The sequence below is a fragment of the Argentina silus genome, assembly GCF_951799395.1.
Source record: "Argentina silus genome assembly, chromosome: Y".
Taxonomy (NCBI): domain Eukaryota; kingdom Metazoa; phylum Chordata; class Actinopteri; order Argentiniformes; family Argentinidae; genus Argentina; species Argentina silus.
Genome location: NC_139654.1, coordinates 44,757,084 through 44,778,971, shown reverse-complemented (window position 1 = coordinate 44,778,971; position 21,888 = coordinate 44,757,084). Strand labels below are relative to the sequence as shown.

The 21,888-nt window shown below is 40.3% G+C and overlaps 1 pseudogene across 1 annotated transcript in view; it reads right to left on the bottom strand.

Moving 5' to 3' along the window:
- The window catches only part of LOC310824145 (cytochrome P450 3A27-like), an 88,263-nt pseudogene that overhangs the window by 58,662 nt on the left and 7,713 nt on the right, over positions 1-21,888 (bottom strand). The window contains exon 10 of the transcript in view: positions 21,605-21,767. The product of the transcript in view is annotated as a cytochrome P450 3A27-like (transcript). The remainder of the gene's footprint in view (positions 1-21,604; positions 21,768-21,888) is intronic.

Genomic DNA, 21,888 nt, shown 5'->3' with positions numbered 1-21,888 from the left:
AGACATGTGCTGTGATGTAACTGTTCATCTCCATAGAAACTACCCAAACCATCTTTCACACAAACCTTTTAAAGGGACATTACAGTGTTGTGGTGGAAATGATGGCAATACTGTGGGACAACTACATTTTGTATATAAAATCACATAAATAGTTGTTTGACCTTAAATACCCCAATTATGTTTTGATTATTTTACTGATACTTTATTCAGTCACATTTAAAAAAAAATAGATAAAACAAAACAGCAATATTTGCATCTATAACGATGTTGAAAAAGGTGAAAAAATCATCATAGACTACCGGTAAAAAGTTCCTAAAGTACTTTCATTGTAAAGATAACTATGAAAGTGTGAATATTCCCAATTCTTTTTTTTTTTTTTTATAAAATATGATCAAAGGACATGAAAGTGCCCGTAGTCTAAGAATCGCCCATTTACGTAAGTGGCCAATTACATATAAATATCCTATGTGCCACATAAACAGTGGAAAAAGCAGTGAAGCCCTTAGCAGACATAGGGGAAAATGTACAGTATATACAAACATGTACAGGAGCAGGACGTATTGTGTCTCTGTTAACACAGTTGTGTCATGTGTAATTGTGTTAAATGATCCATAATAAGTGCTGTCCAGTTTCCTCTATATTATATATAACATGGTGAATAACTCTCCAGATATTTCTTTAAGGCCAATATCAGATATATCTGTCAAGCTCTAATTACAATGAGCTGTCCTCCCATTTCTACCTCCATCAGCCTCCTGTTGCACAGTAATGAGTGATAAAGACACCTGATGACAAGGATGAGAAATGTAAAGATCACGGTTTCATCCAAGGCCCATCTACCTTTCATTCAAATTATGCTAAGATTATTATCATTGGTGATTTTAACCTACATGTGGACAATGAGACAGCCATGGATTTGATTTGAATTCTACGGACTTTATTAAGCGAGTTACTGGGCTCACCCATAACCACTGCCACACCCTGGACCTAGTGATTACAAAGGGTCTTACTCCTGTTGCATCCTCTATTATTTATCTAGCCATGTCGCTGAGAAGATGAGATTCATGATGATGAATATGAATAGTACACCATCAACAGCTTCCTCCTGTGATAATGATTTATTAACCAGCTTCAACACCAAACTAAGGGCAACTATCGACTCTGTAGCACCAGTCAAACAGTTTGATTGATTTCCTGGTGAAATGCATTGCAGACATATGGATGTCACAGAACTAGTCATTCGAGCAAAAACCGAAAGAGAGAAACTGTCTGCATACTTAAAGACATTTCTACTTACAGTAACACTAAGCACCAGGCAAAAAACAGAGGTGTCACCATTGACTCAGATCTTAATTTTGAAACCCATATCAAGAATGTGACTAAAACATATTTGTATCACTTAAAGAAGAGTAAGTAAGTTTGTCGGAAATCTGCCATCGTGGAGAAATTCTGTCTGAAGTTGTCCAAACGACAACATCCTCCCTTATAATAATATAACCCCCCGAAATGAACTTGCAGTGTTGGACATTAGCTGTTGTGTTTCTGCATGCGCACACGATTGGAAGAGGCAGCCCCCAGAGACAGAAAGGTGAGTCCACTCCCCTAGAACACCCCTGGCAGTAACAACATGTTTATATGCAAACCGAGTGTCCAGGTAGGACACTCCATTTTAAAAAGCGTGTTTTCCGAACCAAAACAGCGTTTGTAAATGAAATATTTATTTCAAGGGATCTCGTTCCCTGATCTCTACCGATTAAAGATAGTCATTACAACCTTTAGGAAGCTTTTAAAAAGGTTGAATATTACATGGACCTTTACAGAACACAGCTGTAAAGATGCAACCTTTCCTCTCCCAGGCTGACACTGAGAGACGAATGCATGCTTGTATTACTAGCAGCCTTGATTACTGTAACACTCTCCTGTCTGGTCGACCAAAGAAAGCTATTGGCAAATGATACAGAATGCAGCAGCACGAGTCAGATGGAGAGCACATATCATAAAAGTCTCTGCACTAATAACCTGTTCGTTTTATAATTTATTTTAAGATAATTGTATTAGTTTAGAAATCACTCTATGGTCACGCACACCACTGCATGTCAGACATGCTTTTAAGGTATATACCCTGTAGATCCCTCAGGTCCTCAGGTACTGGCCTTTTAACTATTCTGAAGATTCCAACAACACCTATCTACTTCCTGTTTCAAATGAATAATACTGGGCAGAAGTCTGCACAGGGATGCTACAGACACATTAGCACACTGCAAAATACTGTCACCTATCTAACCATCTGTTCCAAAGCAATAGTAATAGATACTGTAGGAGTCTGCAGTGCACAGGGGTTACACACTCATCAGTACCCTCTAAAACAGTGTTTTTCAACCTTTTTTGAGCCACGGCACATTTTTTACATTGGAAGAATCTTGCGGCACACCACCAACCAAAAATGTTACAAAATGACACTCTGTAGCCTGATACAGTATATATAATTACAATATTAGTCTCTAATGGCATCTCCATCCACAAAACGCACATTGGCCAAGAGCTGAGAATGTCCACTAATATCCGTAGACTCATCAAGTTGCAACGCAAATTTCCTACTGATGCGTATCTTTCCCAAAACATGACTTTCGATGTCTGTAGACGTGTCATCAATACGCCTGGCAATTGTGTTATCTGAGAGCGGGACTTTAGCTCTGTCTTTAACCGCGTCAGGGCCGAGCATCTCGTTGACAATGGCTTTGCAGGCAGGTAGTATTAATGTCTCTGCCACAGAGTGGGACTTTTTTTTGATTTAGCTACGAGTTCAGCAACTAGGTAACTAGCTTTGAGGGCTTTCTCATTTACCTTTGTGGTTTTTCTCATAAAAGTTGCCTGTTTCTCTGTGTTTTCACGCAGGCGAACAAAATAGTCCATCGGCTGGTTTTGAAGCGACCCCGGTGAAAGTAAATCCGAACGAAAGATAGCTTTCGCTGTATTGCCTCGAGCTCACCGTCTTTGCTTTCTTTTTACCACCACTCATACTAGGGCCTTCACCTGGGTCAGAATCTTGTCCAGGGCCCAGTTCGGAGTTTGCATTTTTCCTTTTTAAAAACTTCTCCATCACTGTCACCACAACCTGTCGCATGCGTCACTAATTCTCTTGTCTCTAAGAAGGAACGAGGCAATTAGCTACCTGCTGCCATCCGGACGAATATTACATTACTCTGCCAGTCACTATATTACAGCACAGACACTCGACAATGGCATATTATTTGCAGATAATAATTAATAAATGTTAATTAAAAAAAAGGGAAATTGGATAATTTCTCACGGCACACCCAACGATCTCTCACGGCACACTAGTGTGCCGCGGCACAGCGGTTGGGAAACGCTGCTCTAAAATACTGTCACTATCATATTTCCTGTTCCACATGAATAGTACTATATAGGAGTCTGCAGAGGGGTTACCTTGTTGGGAAACACAGTGTCTATCTCCTCCTGCAGCTTGGTCATGATGTGAGGGCTGGTTGCCAGATTGTAGGCCAGGAAGGACAGAGAGCTACTGGTGGTCTCATAGAGTGTTTCCACAGTGTATGTCAGTCTAATCAATGAAATCGATAGCTTCATTTATTAAGCACAAAATGATTGAGACTGAAAGCTATATGGAGGAAGTTGTACTGACTGTGAGGAACAGTGGGCTGAAGATGTCAAACTTGAGCATTTTCTTGATGTTGGTCACAAAGGGGTCAGAGGGGTTGTGGAGGGAGTCGATGTCGACACTGAATGAAGTGCTGACGACCACATCCATACTGTATGGTCCAAAGAACCTGGAACACAACCACACAATCTTTGACCACCAGAACCACAACCACAAAATTAAAGGGGGAGTTCACTGAAATTACAAATTCACCTTATCTTCTCGGAGAGAAATACTCACTCTTTTAGTTCAATGGGCTCTTCGTTATTGGCCGTCTTCTTCAGATTGCTGACCAAATTACCAGAGTGCTGCTTCATGATCCCGAACATCTGAGTTGGGAAGGATACATGGAAAAATATGATGATTGATACATGGATTAATATGTGCAAAACATGGGTTAATATCATGTTTGAAACAGGAATTATTTTAATGTTTATATAGCCTGAGAATATACATTCATACAGGATACATTATGTATATAGTCAAGGAATAAGTGACTCCAAAGATGAACTATTATTCTAAACTCTGTCATCTGACCACTGAACTTATCTAAGATAAGATTAAATATACTTTGTTGTCCCGGATGGAAATTTGTCTTGGACAATTAAAGTTGCTGCTTCACACAACAACATACAACAATGAATACACACTATACACATAGTACAAATCACATAAACACACACACACACGTCAGAGTTGTTAGTCATTCATTTATTTGTGTTGTTGGAATGAATAAAAGAAGGAGAGGAGAGATGGGACTGTACCTCTTTGATCCGCCCACTGGTGAAGGAGGGAGACAGGACACTACGGATCCGTCTCCATGCATCATCCTCAGCGATAAACACGGCGTCATACAGAGGCCCGTTGAGATAAAAATTCTAGAAAAATAACAATGATTATATACTGCAAAATTAACCGAATATTAATAATGCTATAATAACAATGATATTATCTATTTAAGGAGCCCTTATGTTTTTTTCCCCATACAACAACTTCAATTTAGCGTATTTTCCTCCTGTTAGTGAAAAGGGAGTAGCATTCCTTGATGAGGATGGTTTTGATCATGGCTGTGTCCATGATACACAGGACGGGCTGACGGCCATCATAGATCCTACAGACCAGCAAAAACAAAGATAGTTAGATATACACTCACCCAACACTTTATGAGGAACACTATACTAATACTAGGTAGAGCCTCCCTTTGCTCTCAAAACAGCCTAAATTCTTCGTGACATTGATTCCTTTGAGATTCTGGTCAATGATGACATGATTGCATCACGCAATTCCTGCACATGTTTCAGGTGCACTTTCAAGATGTAAATCTCCCGTTTTGCCACATCCCAAAGGTGTTCTATTGGATTCAGATCCGGTGACAAGGAAGGCCACTGAAGAACACTGAACTCATTGTCATGTTCATGAAGCCAGTTTAAGACGACGTTTGCTTTGTGACATGGTGCATTATCATGCTGGAAGTAGCCATTAGAAGGTGGGTAAATTGTGGCCATGAAGGGATGCACATGGTCAGCAACAATATTTAAATAGGCTGTGGCATTCAAGCAAATATACCGTAGATAGAGACAGACAGACCCATCACAGATCCTGCACTCTTTGAAAAAGTGCTACCTAGAACCAAAAAGGGTTCTTCTTCCACTGTCCCTTTGAAGAAACCTTTTGGGTTCCATGTAGAACCCTTTCCACAGAAGGTTATACAGTACCGTGCGTAAGTAATGGGACAGTGAAGCATTTTTTCTTCTGTTTGGATTTGAAATAAAAACGTAGAGATTTTTATTTTTTATATAATGTACATATTGGTTTATCATTCAGAAATTCCAACACTTTTATGCATAATCCCCCTATTTCAGGCTACACAAAAGTGATAGGACAATTGGCTTGACAAGTGTGTTCGTCAGGTGTGTTCCGTCACATAATTTGTGCAGTCTGCTATTGGTGTCTTGTCAACATGAGGACCAAAGAGATGTTATTGAAAGTCAGGGAAGCCATTATGATGCTGAAATATCAGAAAAAAAATAAACATAGCCAAAACCTTAAACCTACCAAAATCAACAGTTTGGAACTTCATTTAACTTCATTAAAAGGAAAGAAAGCACTGGTGAGCTCAGAAATCGCAAATTACCTAGTAGGCCAAGGAAGACTTCCATTGGATAACCAAAGAATGCTCACCATAATTGAGAATCATTTATTTACATCTTGTCAGTCCAAGTACAAGTAAATGGCTCCAAACTCATTGGACAGCATTTCATCATACAGCAGGACAATGACCCAAAACATACTGCCATAGGAACTAGGGAATTGTTCAGGGCCAAAAAGTGGAAAGTTGTTGACTGGCCAAGTCAGTCTCCAGATTTAAATCCTATAGAACATGCATTTCATTTGCTCAAGAGGAGACTTAGGGCAAAACATCCTAAAAAAACAACAACAGTCGCTGCAACATAGCATTACCAGAGAAGATACCCAGCGTCTGGTTGGGTCAATGGGTCACAGACTTTTGCACTTTTGCATACAAAGGATTGGGGACCAAATACTAAACATGAGTGCTTAATTTAGACATTTGATAATGCAAAAGAAGGAAAAATGCTTGGGCACCAAAATGGCTAGAGCCAGCCCTGATTAACAGAACCTTTATCGAGCGCACAACATCACATTAATGCCCATAGGAAGAATGAGAATAGAGTATCAACAAAATAACCAATTTAACACAATTTAAAACAACATACGTCTGTAAGTTTTAACCATACGTTAACGTGCGTCAAGGACAACGCGGGAGAATGATGCCCGTGATGGGCCTAAGCCAAAACTCAAAGAATATCTCGCTGTCCCTCTCCTTAAATATCATTCCCAACAAAGGACAAGGTGTTAGATACATTACAATAGCAAAGGAATTGACAAATGGTGAAAGCTGAAAAATCTGAAACATAGTCAAAACCTTAGACTTGCCAAAATCAAGCACTGATGAGCTCAGCAATCGCAAATGGCTGAGGCTTCACTGCAAGATGCAAACCACTAGTTATTCTTAAAAAGGATAGTCAGGTTACAGTTTGCTAAGAAGTACCTAAAAAGCCTGCAGAGGTGTGGAAAAAAGTCTTGTGGACAGATAAGATGAATATTATCAGAGTGATTGCAAGAGGAAAGTTTGGAGAAAAAAGGATCTGCCCAAGGTTTACAGCATACCATCTCATCTGTGAAACATGGTGGAGGGGATGCTATGGTTTGGGCATGTATAGCTGCCACTAGAACTTGCTAACTTATCATAATTGATGATGTTACTGCTGACAGCAGCAGCAGAATGTATTCTGAAGTGTACAGAAATATCTTGTCTGGTCGAGTAAAAGCAATGCTTCCAAATTCATTGGATGGCGCTTCATCATACAGTAAGACAATGACCCAAAACATACTGCCATTGGAGCTAGGGAGATTTTCAGGGCGAAAAAGTGGAAAGTTCTTGACTGGCCATGTCAATGTTTGGATTTAAATCCTATTGAACATGCATTTCATTATCTGATGGTAAGATTTTGGGCAAAAAGACCTGGCAAAAAGATGGCTGGCCTGGCAGAATATCACCAGAGAAGATACCCAGCACCTGGTGGGGTCAATGGGTCCCAGACGGTTATTGCATACAAAGTATTGTCGACCAAATACTAAATATGAGTGCATAATTTCGACCATGTATACCAATACTAGACAAAAGAAAAGAAAAGAATCTAGCAAAAGCAAACTATGTTCTGACAGGGTTTGACTCATCTAATACGACATCAGATCTGGATAGGTTCCTTGATTTCCTCTGAAAGGTGACATAGGCTTGAAAACATGTACACAACATCAAGAAGAAACCATTGATTAAAGCCAAATCAATTGACAGAGGCATGGCAGAAAATGTGTGTTGTCTCTTTAAAAGAAATGTTAAAAATCTCTTTGTTTTCCCTGAATGAAACAAAGCACAGGTGTTTAAAAGGCCAGCCCCACCCCTGATTACAATGATCCACACATGGAGACAGCCAAAGCAACATAGATCAATAAGACATCCCACATGTCACACCAGAATGTGTGTTGGCAAGAGTGTGCCCTTATAGCCAGGATCCACTCTCTGGTCACATCTCCCTGATGTTGGTTATGAAGAACTATCAAACGTTTGGATTTGAAATTAAACAATTACTACAAGGTTAAAGTAGAGATTCTCAGCTTTTATTTGATGGTATTTGTATACACATTGGTTTCACCATTTAGAAATTACCCCACTTTTATGCATAATCCCCCTATTTCAGTGTACCCAAAAGTAATGGGACAGACTTATCAAATGTCTAAATGAAGCAGTCATGTTTAGTATTTAGTGGACAATCCACTAGTATTTAGTGGACAATAACTGCCTGAAGTCTGCAACCCACTAACCCCACCAGACGCTGGGCATCTTCTTTGGTGATGCTCTGCTAGGCCTGTACTGCAGCCATCTTTAGTTGTTGTTTGTTTTGAGGTCTTTTTGCCTAAATTCTTATCATTAGGGAAATGTAATGCATGTTCAATTGAATTTTAATCTGAAGATTGACTTGGCCAATCAAGATCTTTCCACTAGTTGCTATGGCAGTGTTTTGGGTCATTGTTTTATTGTATGGTGTGGCTCCATCCAATGCATTTGGAGGCATTTGCTTGCACTCAAGCAGACAAGATGTTTCTGTGCACTTCAGAATACATTCTGCTGCTGCCGTCAGCAGGTACAATCATCAATTAAGACAAGTTAGCAAGTTCTAATGGCCACTATACATGCCCACACCTAACACCCCCTGCACCATGTTTCACAGATGAGGTGGTATGCTGTAGATCTTGGGCAGATCCTTTTTTCTCCAAACTTTTGTCACTCTAGTCCATGATAATATTCATCTCATCTGTCCACAATATCTTTTACGAGACCTCTGCAGGCTTTTTAGGGACTCTTTTTTAGCAAACTGTGACCATCCTTTTTGATGATAACTAGTGGTTTTTGATGATAAATGTGTCTTCCTCTTAGTTATAAACAAACCAGAATTAAATGCATAGGTCTATGTATGTATGGATGGATGGATGTTCTCATTGGAACAGCTGGAAGACTTTCTCTGCATCCCCGAAAAAACACATGTACGCAAGCACGCACAAACACACACACACACGCACGCACGCACGCACGCACGCACGCACGCACGCACGCACGCACGCACGCACGCACGCACGCACGCACACACACACACACACACACACACACACAGAGGCATGTTTAAGATATGCGTAGCCCATGTTTATTAGTTGACTTAGTTGTGGGGTTAGTTTAGATACAGCGCACGATGCAACAAACAGGTATAATATCAGCACACCTCAGCATTGCTACACCCACGTGCCACCCCAGGGAACTGGTACCCGTATAGTTAGATATGGTGCTGGTCCCACACCAGAGAGAACTGGTATGTTCCAGATCATTATACGAGGTAACTAGGTAGTAAATTATTAATTACTAGAAAGTGCTCAGTAGTCCTAGGGCTACAAACACAAGCTGACCAACCCTCCTGCAAACAGGGTGCTAATATTTCTCAATATTACCTTGTCAAAGCTAGCCAAGGTTCTCAGCTGTCCGGAAACAACAAGTAACTTAGTTAGCCGTCTGTCCCAAGTGCTAGCTGTAGCCTACACATGTGACCTTGCAAGTTCTAATAATAACCTGAGGAATTATCGTCGAGCTAGGGTTCAACAATAACAAAGAATTGAGAGCTCACAGGTTAGCCTGTTAGCTCAGAGAGTTAACAGGTGCTCAGAAGGTGAAAATCATCGTTGAGCTGAACCGTAGGATTCTATCAGAGACAATCTAACGCCCCGTGAGAATCATAGGCTGAGGTGTAGCCAGCTACAACAACACAACTACAGTACACTTTTCAACCTAACGCCCCATGAGAATCATAGGCTGAGGTGTACCCAGCTACAACAACACAACTACAGTACACTTCAGACAGTCAGAGAGTGAAGAGTGGAAAGGATGAAATGGTGCGCTTGTAGCATCCCTTTATTGGGACAGGTGATAGGCGTTGCTATCACTTGCAAGTGTGTACGAGGTGTGATTCTGTGAATCAAGATGTAAGTACAGTGCTCTCGGAAAGTATTCAGACCCCTTCACTTTTTCCACATTTTGTGATGTTACAGCCTTTTTCCTCATCAATCTACACACAATACCTCATAATGACAAAGCAAAAACAGGTTTTTAGAAATTGTTGCTAATTTATTCAAAATAAAAAACTGAAATATCACCTTTACATACGTATTCAGACCCTTTACGTTTTTTGTTGAAGCACCTTTGTCATTATTGCGTATTGTGTGTAGATTAATGAGGAAAAAAATTAATTTCATCTATTTTTGAATAAGGCTGTAACATAACATAATACGGAAAAAGTGAAGGGGTCTGAATACTTTCAGAATGCAGTGTATGTGCCTGTTATAGTCCCATTGTGTGATTGGTGTGTCTACTGATTTCTGGCACAGGCCTTAACTGATCCAACAAGTTCACCAATCATCAATGGTGTGATATGAAGTTGATGGATTTTAATGTTACATGCTACACCAGTGCGTGTGTAAAGTGTTGACATTGCGCGGCTGCTGCAGCAGCAACGCAAAATGATTCTTGGAGTGCTGGTATCAATGCTTTTTGGACGCTTAAAAACATATTCAATTAGTTTCATAGTATGGTAAAGTAATAGAAACATAGATTATAGAAATACATACATATAGTGGTACCTGTATGAAAAACAAAGTGATTGTCCTCGTTTATATTTGGAGGTAGAGGACAAACCCCAACTCTAAGATATTCAGACTTGACAAGACTCTCAACATAAAACAATGTACAGAATCCATAAATTAGAAGTTCCTTGCAGAAACAGACTGGGAGGCTATTTCTTCTGCATCCACACGTGCAACTCATCACGTTTCTGGTGTAAGAGTAAATACTGCCATCTAGGGTTTAGAGATGGTTAACAGGAAATGGATACATTATTTTACGGATGTACTTCAGGCCTACGTTTGAGTAATTTAGCAGAAGCTCTTATCCAGAGCGACTTAAAATAAATAGCTACATCACGGTCATCACAAGTAAGACTTTCTATAATAATAAATGCCACAAGCAGTCACAGTGGTAGAGAAAGGAAGTCAATTTAATTTAATGTTCAACTTAATTTATTGAACTTAAGACAACTATATAAATTGATTTGCTATGTATCCCTAAATAGCGGCCAATTGTGTTGAGGGTTCCAGGCTAACGGTGTCGGCATGTGCAGTCCCCTGTCTTATCTCTGCACCCCCACACGCTCTCAGCCAGGGCCACATCAACAAGGCTTTTGACAGAAAGGCTCGTCCCCTGGTTTGCCTGATTGTCTACCAGCTGAGCCATCAGAGGAGTCGCTCTCAACAAGAACATGAGGGTTGGGGCATATCTGGAGCCATCGATCATCTGAAATTAAAAAAGTAACATCAGAGGGGAGTGCAAGGTGAGACAAGAATTGGACAAATTCAACTGAGAGTTGAAGGTCATGGACTAAATGCTATAGTAAAGCTAGCAACAATCACCTTCATCTACTTAGTCTATAGGTTCTCTACCATCTCTCTAATCGTCACCATGCTCACCTTCTTCAATGTCTCCCTCTCCTGTTCTAGCTTCTCTTTTTCCAGACTCTGTTTCGCTCTTTCTTCAGCCACCATCACCAGGGCCTCTCTCCTCTTGATGGCCTCTATCTCTTTTTCCATCTGTTTCTTATCCTTTTTAAATGTCTCCTTCTCCTTCCACATCTTGAGCATTTCTCGCTCCACATCCTGCCCGTCTCTTTTGATTTTCATCCACTCCTTCTTTATCATTTGCAACTCTGCTCCGACCTTCTATGTCTTTCTAAGCATCTCCATTGAGGTCTCCTTTTCCTCCTCTAGCGTCTCCTTTTCCTGGCTCAGTTTAAGTCTTTCTTCGGCCTCCATCACCAGGGCCTCTCTCCTCTTGACTGCCTCCATTTCTTTTTCCATCTGTTTCTTGGCCTTGAGAAATGTCTCCTTCTCCTTCCACATCCCGAGCATTTCTTGCTCCACCTTCTGCCCGTCTCTTTTGATTTTCATCCACTCCTTCTTTATCATTTGCAACTCTGCTCCGACCTTCTCTGTCTTTCTAAGCATCTCCCTTGAGGTCTCCATCTCCTGCTCTTCCTTCTCTTTTTCCTTGCTCAGCTTAAGTCTTTCTTCGGCCTCCATCACCAGGGCCTCTCTCCTCTTGACTGCCACCATATCTCCTTCTCCATCTGTTTCTTGGCCTTGAGAAATGTCTCCTTCTCCTTCCACATCCTGAGCATTTCTTGCTCCACCTTCTGTCAGTCTCTTTGGATTTTCACACTCTCCTTCCTCATCATATTTAACTCTGCCTCTGCCTTCTCAGCCTTTCTAAGTATCTCCTTTGAGGACTCCTTCTCTTTCTCAATCTCCATCATGAGGATCTTGATCCCACTGTCCATCTCCTCCCTCTCCCTATTGAACTCATTCCTGTCCTCCTGCAGTCTTTCTGCCTTTCTGGCCAGGATCTCCTCCTCCCTCTGCCTAACTTTTTGGTCCCTTCTCTTTTGTTTCTCATATTCCTCTATCTTTTTCTCAAACTCTGCCTTCTCTGTCTTAATCCTCTCATGCTCCTTCCTAATATCCTCAATACTCATATATATTTTCACCTCCATTGTTTTTATGCACCTACAGTAGATAGAACACAAACAAAAATGATTGAAATAATCTCCACACACCCATACTATAATGCAACAGGAATGTCAGAAAGATTCCCCAAATGAGAAAGGGATAACAATCTTTGAGTTTGCCCTACTGAATCAGTCAACAAATACCAGTACACCGATTGGCAGCAAAGAAATGTTATTATCTATAATGTGCGTTCGGCTGGCGTCATAATGGGTTTGGAATGACTATCATGGTAATTCACTGCCTAACAACTCTTATCAGCGTTCGATGCAATGGTTCGAAGTGACTTGGTCCTGTCAGAGGCCTATGTTAGAGTCAGCAAAAGCTTCCAGTGTGGGTTGGCTGGCTATGTTTGTTGACACGCCTTGAAATATAGCCTACAATTGTGGCCAACAGGTCAAATATCAGTGGCCATATAATGGGCACATTTTATTAACTGGAATCGGCCTGGTACAGGTAGGAGCCTATAGGCTAATAAGCAGAGGACCTCGGCAAAATTAAAATAGCCCTAATTCAATTCATGCATTTAGGTCTCTCATAATAACAATAAAAAATATATTTGATTTGGAATGTGTTTTTCATTTGTAGCCGACAATTTCAAAGCCTGTGCAGTTGAGTGCAATAGACACACAAACAAAAACACAAACAAAACACTAACAACAACAAGAGGACAGGACCTAAAGGAAGGCCTTTCTAAAGATGTGAGTTTTTAGGCATATAGAAATATCCAACGCTGAATTCGACTTAATGGGAATATCATCTCCTAGTGACAGATATCTCTCAGTGACATTTTTACGCGTCCCTTGTCCAAATGCTGTAAAGGTAGTCGGCCTATGCAGTCTCAAGTATTTACAAATACAAGTGTTATAAAACTATACTATATGTCAACTATACTACATCTCTGGCCTACATTAGCCGACCTCAGTCAGTAGGCTGTGTATAAGCGCCGAATCTTCCGGTTATAATCTCTTTATATCTCACTCTGGTAATACTGATTGCACAGGTTCAGGTTGCGTCTTAGCTCGTTATGCCACTAAACTAAAAGTTCAAGAACTTTGTGTATTATTGCAGAACATTCTCAATTCTGTGTACATATTAACGTCATAATGATACCAATAGCAACGCATTTTGGGTGGAATCCTAACTCCAAATCCGCGCGCGTAAATCTTGCATTCATGTCAATGGGAAATTGATTCGATTTACACGCGGAACTCGAGTTAGGATTCCACTGCAATACACATTTAAGTTTAAGTTCATTTGAATTTATAGTGCATTTTACCCACAATATACGGCTTACACAAAAGTAGCCTACAAGACAAATACAACATTTGAAAAAACATATTGCATAGAATCAAATTTGGGGATATACAGGGTTTTTTTCTTTATAAAGTACATTACAAATACGAAACAATTATTAGTCATATTTTTTATTAGTAAACACCCTGTGTAAGGCCCGTTAGCAGCTCCGCCAAGTGAGTTAACTCTCTTGATGTTGTGGCTAGCGCGGCCGGTTTGTAAGCGGAAGGTTGCGAGTTCGATACCCGCTTAAGGCAAGCTACTCTGCCCCGCCGTTCGTTACATTGGTGTTAGAAGTGGGATGGCGCCCGTGAGGCCATCGGAGAGGCGTGTCCACGTGAGAGACTCGTATAGTGAAGCGTGAGGGCACGCTTGTAGTGTATTCTGCTCTGACCAGAAGAAGGCCTGATGGGTCAGGCCCTTGGAATGTTGCAGCATGCAGTTGACCTCTGTAGATTGGGGGGATGGTAAAGGAGGGATAGTGGTGGGAGTAGTCTTAATTAGTTAAGGCTGTGAACAACACCATAAGGTATAGCCTTATTTGGTGAAGACCGTAAACATCACCATCGTATAGGTTGAAAATGTTTAGAGTAACGTGGACCTGGGAATTCCATGCCCAAATCTGGAAGACAAAGCAGGCTGTTTTGTATAAAAGACTGAACGGCTGGACTAGATAGGGGGGGACATTATTGACTGGACAGGAGCCCCCCACATCTGGCCGTGGATTGTAATGATGAAGTTATGATTAATTAAAGACGATTAAACTGACTCATCCGGACCTCTGCAGCTTCCTTTCTTCATCTAAGTTTATTTACTACACGCTCTCCCGAACGGAGGGGATTGTGTAACGACCCTGTGTAAGGCCCGTTAGCAGCTCTGCCAAGTGAGTTAACTCTCTTGGTGTTGTGGCTAGCGCGGCCGGTTTGTAAGCGGAAGGTTGCGAGTTGGATACCCGCTTAAGGCAAGCTACTCTGCCCCGCCGTTCGTTACAATAATAAGTATTTTATATTTAATACAAAATAGATTAAATGGTGAAATTGGTGTGTATAAATATAATAAACTTGACTCATAATCCGTATAGTGCTGTTTTTGGAGTAATTACTAATTACTAGTAATTACTAGTGTGTGCGGACTGCGCTCTCTGTCCCGTCTTTCTGCTGTGGGGCAGCGGAGCACTCTGCCCCATCGTTGCGAGGGGAACAACGTGAGCGTGATTGGCTTAAGCAGGGAAAACCTCACGCAAATTATATTGGGTATGAATTCTGCCTAGCAACAGGTGGCGAAAAACTATTAAACGCTAATGTCGTTAACGTGGTCTGACATGACAGGAAATAATCACAAAGCAATTCAGTTCATCTACTGTACGTCTATCGCTAATGCTAGCTAGCTAAAGTTTTCACAATGAATCGTGTAGATTATTTGTTGACCATGCGGTTTAGTACATTGCCTTTGGAAGAGAAGTTGGAGATAAAACGTTTCGGGCCATCAGGAATGGTTTGACAAAAAGAGATGGCTAACCGCTACCACCTCGAAACATGCGCTGTTCTGTTTCCCATGTATGATTTTTGGTGGAGACTATTTGGGCATCGGCTGGATTCAAAGACATTATACATCTGTCAGAACAGAACAGACACCAGCGACTGAACGGCCTTGACATGCTTTCCATTGAAAATGCATTGATCCAGGGACAGATGGATTTCAACAGTAAAGTCATCGAGAGGTTTGCTGAAGCAACGAACCGCCGCGCTACTTTCCTATTCAAGTGTGCAGGTCTGTTTGGACATGTATGACAAATGGACAATGCGCCGTTCACTGTAGACTATATTGCTTTTGTTTTGTAGTCATTTTAAACGTTATACTAGCTGTGATATAAAGTGGAGGACTAAATGTTACGTATAGGCCTAATATCTAGACCGTTGATGGGCACACTTGTTACTTGTCGCTTTCAGAACCCTGGACTGGGCTCCGGCTGTATATTCATATAGTTCCGTTAATTAGCCTAGCCTACTTTCCGTGATTTAATGTGACTTTTGTAGTGTGTTATAGCCTCTGCACTGATGCTATTTATTTCACATTTAAAATAATACAATTGATAAAACCTGATTAAACTTTCCTACAAGTTAACGATGTGCCGAATGCTTGTATTTTGATTAAACATGCAAGTTATTGAAGACACGTGTCTGTCTCATCTTTTTACTTTGTTGCAGTATAGGCCACCTCAATGTAGCGTTCTGTGTCGCGCTGAAGCGTATGAAGTGTATTCAGTTATGGGGTTTACTGTACATACTTTTTCTCTGCACTGTTCCTGCTGCAGAGGATGCGTAAACGATTTTCCCATGTTGTTTTTTGGTTGTGGTCTGTGTTTATACATTTAGGCTATTAGTTGTATCCTACTTTTCAGTTTTACAAGTCAAATCTTATGACAGATGAGATGGCACTTCAACCGATAAAATGCAGGTACATTTTGACTACTGCTGCACTACGATACCCATAGATAGACCCAATACATTGGTAACTGCACTACTTATACAGCTCATATACTGCTTATACTGTTCATACTGCATTCTATATTTATTCTGCTTATAATGTTACTGTTAATACATATATTGCTTATTGTGGGAAAACGTGTTCTTTATTTGAAGAGAAGACAAACTACTTCTTACTTTTAGCTATTTATTTATATGTCAAAATTCTAGACTTGTACAAGGACCACTTTTGGCGAAGAAAATCACAGTCAGCAAGCTGTTAATCTGTAACCAACCTTCCAAAAATGGATGCATTCAAACAGTCAAACAAGGCATTTTACAGTAAACAGAATGATTGTGATTGGCTATTTGGTTGGGGAGGAGCCGCGGTTTAGACTTGGCTCTCCTCTCGTTGGTGCTTTAGGCTGGTCCTGGTCCTGACACTCGATCCGTTCCAGGTAGAGATATCGCCGGTCCGTTCCCTCTGGGGAACGAGTTGACCTGCTGAAGAAAACATACACCTACTCTGATTTGTCCTAGCCTAGTATTTTTCCATTACATCATTCTTATGTTATGTGTGTGTTGGAGCATCTATCTTGATGACCTGACCCTTACCTCTTCATGTATTAATCCAAGTACCATGGAACTAATGCTTGATTCATCTCATTTAATGCTTGATTCATCTCAACAGGCCATCACATTAGTAAATTTCAGATGATTAAAAAACATATAAATTCAATTGATTTGCATATGGAATATCAAATACAATTAGTAAATTTAATCACCCTAAATAAAGAACTGAATAGCTTTATTTACTTGTCTGCTATTGAGCATTATGATGCAACTGTTTTTATAAAAATAATTTCTAACAAAACCCCCCTTTCACACCTTTTAAGGTGTGAACCAAAAATAATTTGTTTTTTATAAAAAATTCTCAACAAAACCCTCCTTTCACACCCCTTAAGGTGTGAACTAAACCTTTACCACAGGAGTCTTGGGTGTTGCGGTCTCAGGCTCTGCCTCCACCTGCCGTACCTGGTTAGACAAAACTCGAGACAAGTTAGTCAATGCATTCATGTAGTCATTGCAATTTATGTGCCAAATGTCTAAGGACGGCAGGTGGCCTCCATGTCTTGGAGGACCTGGCATTTGAGCGACCTGTCAACAACTCATGGGGCGTTAGATGTGTTTTGCTATTTGATGAGTTCCTCATTAACATCAGTGCTAGGGGAAGTGCATCTAGCCAATGTCAATCTGGTGTCGTGGCATACTGGTTGGGAATGAGTTCATCCCTTAGCCATTTTACTTCAGTGCTGGCCGTCTCTTTTTTTTATAGGGAGTGGCTTCCACCCATTTAGTGAGCCTATCCACCATTACCAGTAGGTATCTGTAGCCTTTCACTCTGTTGTCTGCACCCATATCTGATGTCCTTGAATGGTGCGTCTGGTACTGGGAACTTTCCCATGGGACACTTGTAGACCATCTTTGGGTCGTGGTCATTGCATGTGTCACATTCTGTCACATAGTTTTCCACCATGCTGGTCATGTGTGGATGAATTTTGATTTTAATCAAATTAGTGTCAATCAGCGGCCTGTATAGATGGGGTCAAGCAGTAGTTCCAAAACTTGAACACTATATGGAGCTATTCAGTAGTTATCTAACTTAAACACTAGAGGGGGCTAATCAGTAACTGCTGAACATGAACATTAATTGGAGCTAAATCCTTAATTACTGAACTTGAACACTAGTTGGAGCTAATCAATAATTGCTAAACATAAACATTAAATGGAGCTAGTCAATGAAGCTAGCCAATAGTTGCTAAATTTGAAAACGAGATGAAGTCAATCAATAGTTACTAAATTTGAACACTAGATGGAGCCAAACAGTAGTTACTAAATTTGAACACTAGATGGAGCCAAACAATAGTTACTAAATTTGAACACTAGATGGAGCCAAACAATAGTTACTAAATTTGAACACTAGATGGAGCCAAACAATAGTTACTAAATTTGAACAGTAGATGGAGCCAATCAGTAGCTTAGCCAATAGATGCTAAATATGAAAACAAGATGGAGCCAAAACAGTAGCTTAGCCAATAGATGCTAAATATGAAAACAAGATGGAGCCAAAACAGTAGCTTAGCCAATAGATGCTAAATATGAAAACAAGATGGAGCCAAAACAGTAGCTTCTAAGCTTGAACATTAAATGGATTCAACCACTAGTTACTCCATTTTAAGGAAGTAACGAGACAAAGAAAACTTTTCAGGGTGGGGCCGGCCTCCCACTTACTGAACAACCACAACAACAGTAGAGTCAACAACTACTAGAGACAACAACAACAACTCTCGCACAATTTCTATAACAGTTTACACCAATATGTCACTTTCTTTTACTTTCAAACACAATTACTCTCCAAACTCTCTCACCTCCCTCAGCTTCAATGCTTTACCTATTTACACAACCTGGCTATACGCTCTCTACTCATAACAAGATTCTAACACACAACAAAATTTACAGGACTTTAACCTGAGGGATTTTAACCCAAACAAAAGAATTTACGGGCCTCTCACCCGAGGGATTTTAACCCAAATAAAAGAAAACAATTTACAGGCCTTCCACCTGAGGGATTTTAACCCAAATAAAAAAAAACGATTTACAGGCCTTCCACCTGAGGGATTTTAACCCAAATAAAAGAAAACGATTTACAGGCCTTCCACCTGAGGGATTTTAACCCAAATAAAAGAAAACGATTTACAGGCCTTCCACCTGAGGGATTTTAACCCAAATAAAAGAAAACGATTTACAGGCCTTCCACCTGAGGGATTTTAACCCAAATAAAAGAAAACAATTTACAGGCCTTTCACCTGAGGGATTTTAACCCAAATGAAAGAAAACAATTTACAGGCCTTTCACCTGAGGGATTTTAACCCAAATAAAAGAAAACAATTTACCCAAATAAAAGAGAATTTTTGACATATATTGCTTTGATTGTTACATTTTCATTACCGGTTTCATTACGTATACATAGATTTCTAAATTTGGTAGTTGGTTTACTCTTACCTCCTCCACACTCACAGTCTACAGTATTCAAAGTTAACTATGCAGAATTCGGTTTATAACAACAGGTTTCTGCTTACCTTTTTGTTTTTGGCCAGCCTCTGTGAGTGTTGAGGGGTTACAAGAAAACAACTCCGTCTGGCTTCCGTCTCCCGGACTTCGCCGTCAGTTCAATTCGGTCCAATTTCTTCTCTTCAAATCACGTCGGGACGTCACCAAATTTGTAAGAAAACGTGTTCTTTATTTGAAGGAGAAGACAAACTACTTCTTAATTTTAGCTATTTATTTATATGTCAAAATTCTAGACTTGTACAAGGACCACTTTTGGCGAAGAAAATCACAGTCAGCAAGCTGTTAATCTGTAACCAACCTTCCAAAAATGGATGCATTCAAACAGTCAAACAAGGCATTTTACAGTAAACAGAATGATTGTGATTGGCTATTTGGTTGGGGAGGAGCCGCGGTTTAGACTTGGCTCTCCTCTCGTTGGTGCTTTAGGCTGGTCCTGGTCCTGGTCCCAGCCCCTGACACTCGATCCGTTCCAGGTAGAGATATCGCCAGTCCGTTCCCTCTGGGGAACGAGTTGACCTGCTGAAGAAAACATACACCTACTCTGATTTGTCCTAGCCTAGTATTTTTCCATTACATCATTCTTATGTTATGTGTGTGTTGGAGCATCTATCTTGATGACCTAACCCTTACCTCTTCATGTATTTAAATTTCAGATGATTAAAAAACATATAAATTCAATTGATTTGCATATGGAATATCAAATACAATTAGTAAATTTAATCACCCTAAATAAAGAACTGAATAGCTTTATTTACTTGTCTGCTATTGAGCATTATGATGCAACTGTTTTTATAAAAATAATTTCTAACATTATACTGCACTACTTATACTGCTCATATACTGCTTATACTGCTCATATACTGCTTATACTGCACTACTTATACTGCTCATATATTGCTTATACTGCTCTACCTGTATATATTGTTCACATTGCACTTTTCTGCTTTTTTGCACTTCTGGTTAGACGCTAACTGCATTTCGTTGTCTCTGTACTTGTACTCTGCACAATGACAATAAAGTTGAATCTAATCTAACACCTATTTATTGTCATGTTTTGATGGCATGTTGTTCATTCTCATGTTATGATTTAGTTTGTGATTATACACACGTTTTTAGCGTGATGATAGAGACCCACTACCAGACGAGTACAAAACATACACAAGTCACTGCAGACGACAGACAACAACTGTCTCTATACAACTAGTCCTGGACCTCCACTAATAGACAGATACAAAGAGAGCAGCATACAGTAGCAGCAGAGCCCAGAGGTGAGGCGAGGCAAGGCAAGGCAAGTTTATTTATATAGCACATTTCATACACAGAGGCAATTCAAAGTGCTTTACGTAAAATAGATAAAAAGGAAAGCATGAAAAAAAAATTAGAATAAAAACGCATAAAAGACATAAAAAAAAGAATAAATGTCACAGTGCATTTTAGGGTCACAGTGCAATTATTAGCGCCAATTTAGTTTCAATTTAAGGCAAAAGCGAAGCCCTTTTTTTTTTTAAGCCCATTTTTGAAAGTAGCCAGTGTTGGGGCTGATCCTAGATCTATGTGTAACATAATAACTGAGAGACCTGCAGCAGGGCAGGTCCTCATCACTGGCTGTCTGCTTTGAGCTGGTTGTCGTTGGACTCCTGGCAGCGGAACAGCAGCTTGAGTTTGATGGGCCGTATGGGCATCAGAGTGTTCTGTAGGTCCATCTCAATGGGGATCTGGTGAGAGTTGACACACAGTTAAAGTATGAAGGAACGAGTAAAACAGATGTCAGCGTTACACTATGAATGTTACCTAACACAGTGTCACTGTTACGTTCGGGTAGCATTGCACTATAAATTCAAATAAACTCAAACTCCTGGACAACCTCTCTTGGGTCGACATACATTAAAATGGCCCTATGAAGTCTCGAGGGAGTTTTGCAGAAATACAAATAGCTTTTTTTTAAATCTCACACTTCCATCATTTAGTAGGTAGCCTATACTGAGGATGATTGGCGCCTAGTACTGAAAAATGCAATCTGGGAAATTAAATGGGGAGTACATACTCATGCAGTACGCAAGTACAGAATTGTAGTATGGGGGTTCAAACCCGGGTCTCCCATGTGGAAGACACAAACGCTACTATTAAGCCAAGAGGACATCCTCAAGGTCTGAGGCGACACTTCAGTTTACATGTCTCAGGCAGGGCTACCTCATCACGCGAGTGTGATTCCAAAATCACCTCTGCTACATATAGAAACGCAACAAAGTCATAGGTACAAAATTATATTTACAATCATTGTATCATTATTTTGTCTCACCTCTGTCTCTTTGCAGACGGTGAAGTTGAACCTCTGTAGAATCTCCACCATCGCCAGTTTCATCAATACCAGAGTGAATCGCATCCCGATACAGTTCCGTGGGCCCAACCCGAACGGCATGTAGGTGTATGGGTCGATGCTCTCCTTGTTCTCCTTACTGAACCTACACACGGAGAGTTCAGAGGAGGAGGGGTTAAAGAACATATCAATTAAATCACAGTAATATGATGGTTATACATGGTTGAAGAAACCTGTTTGTGTTTGGTCGTCGCATTTAGGTTTGT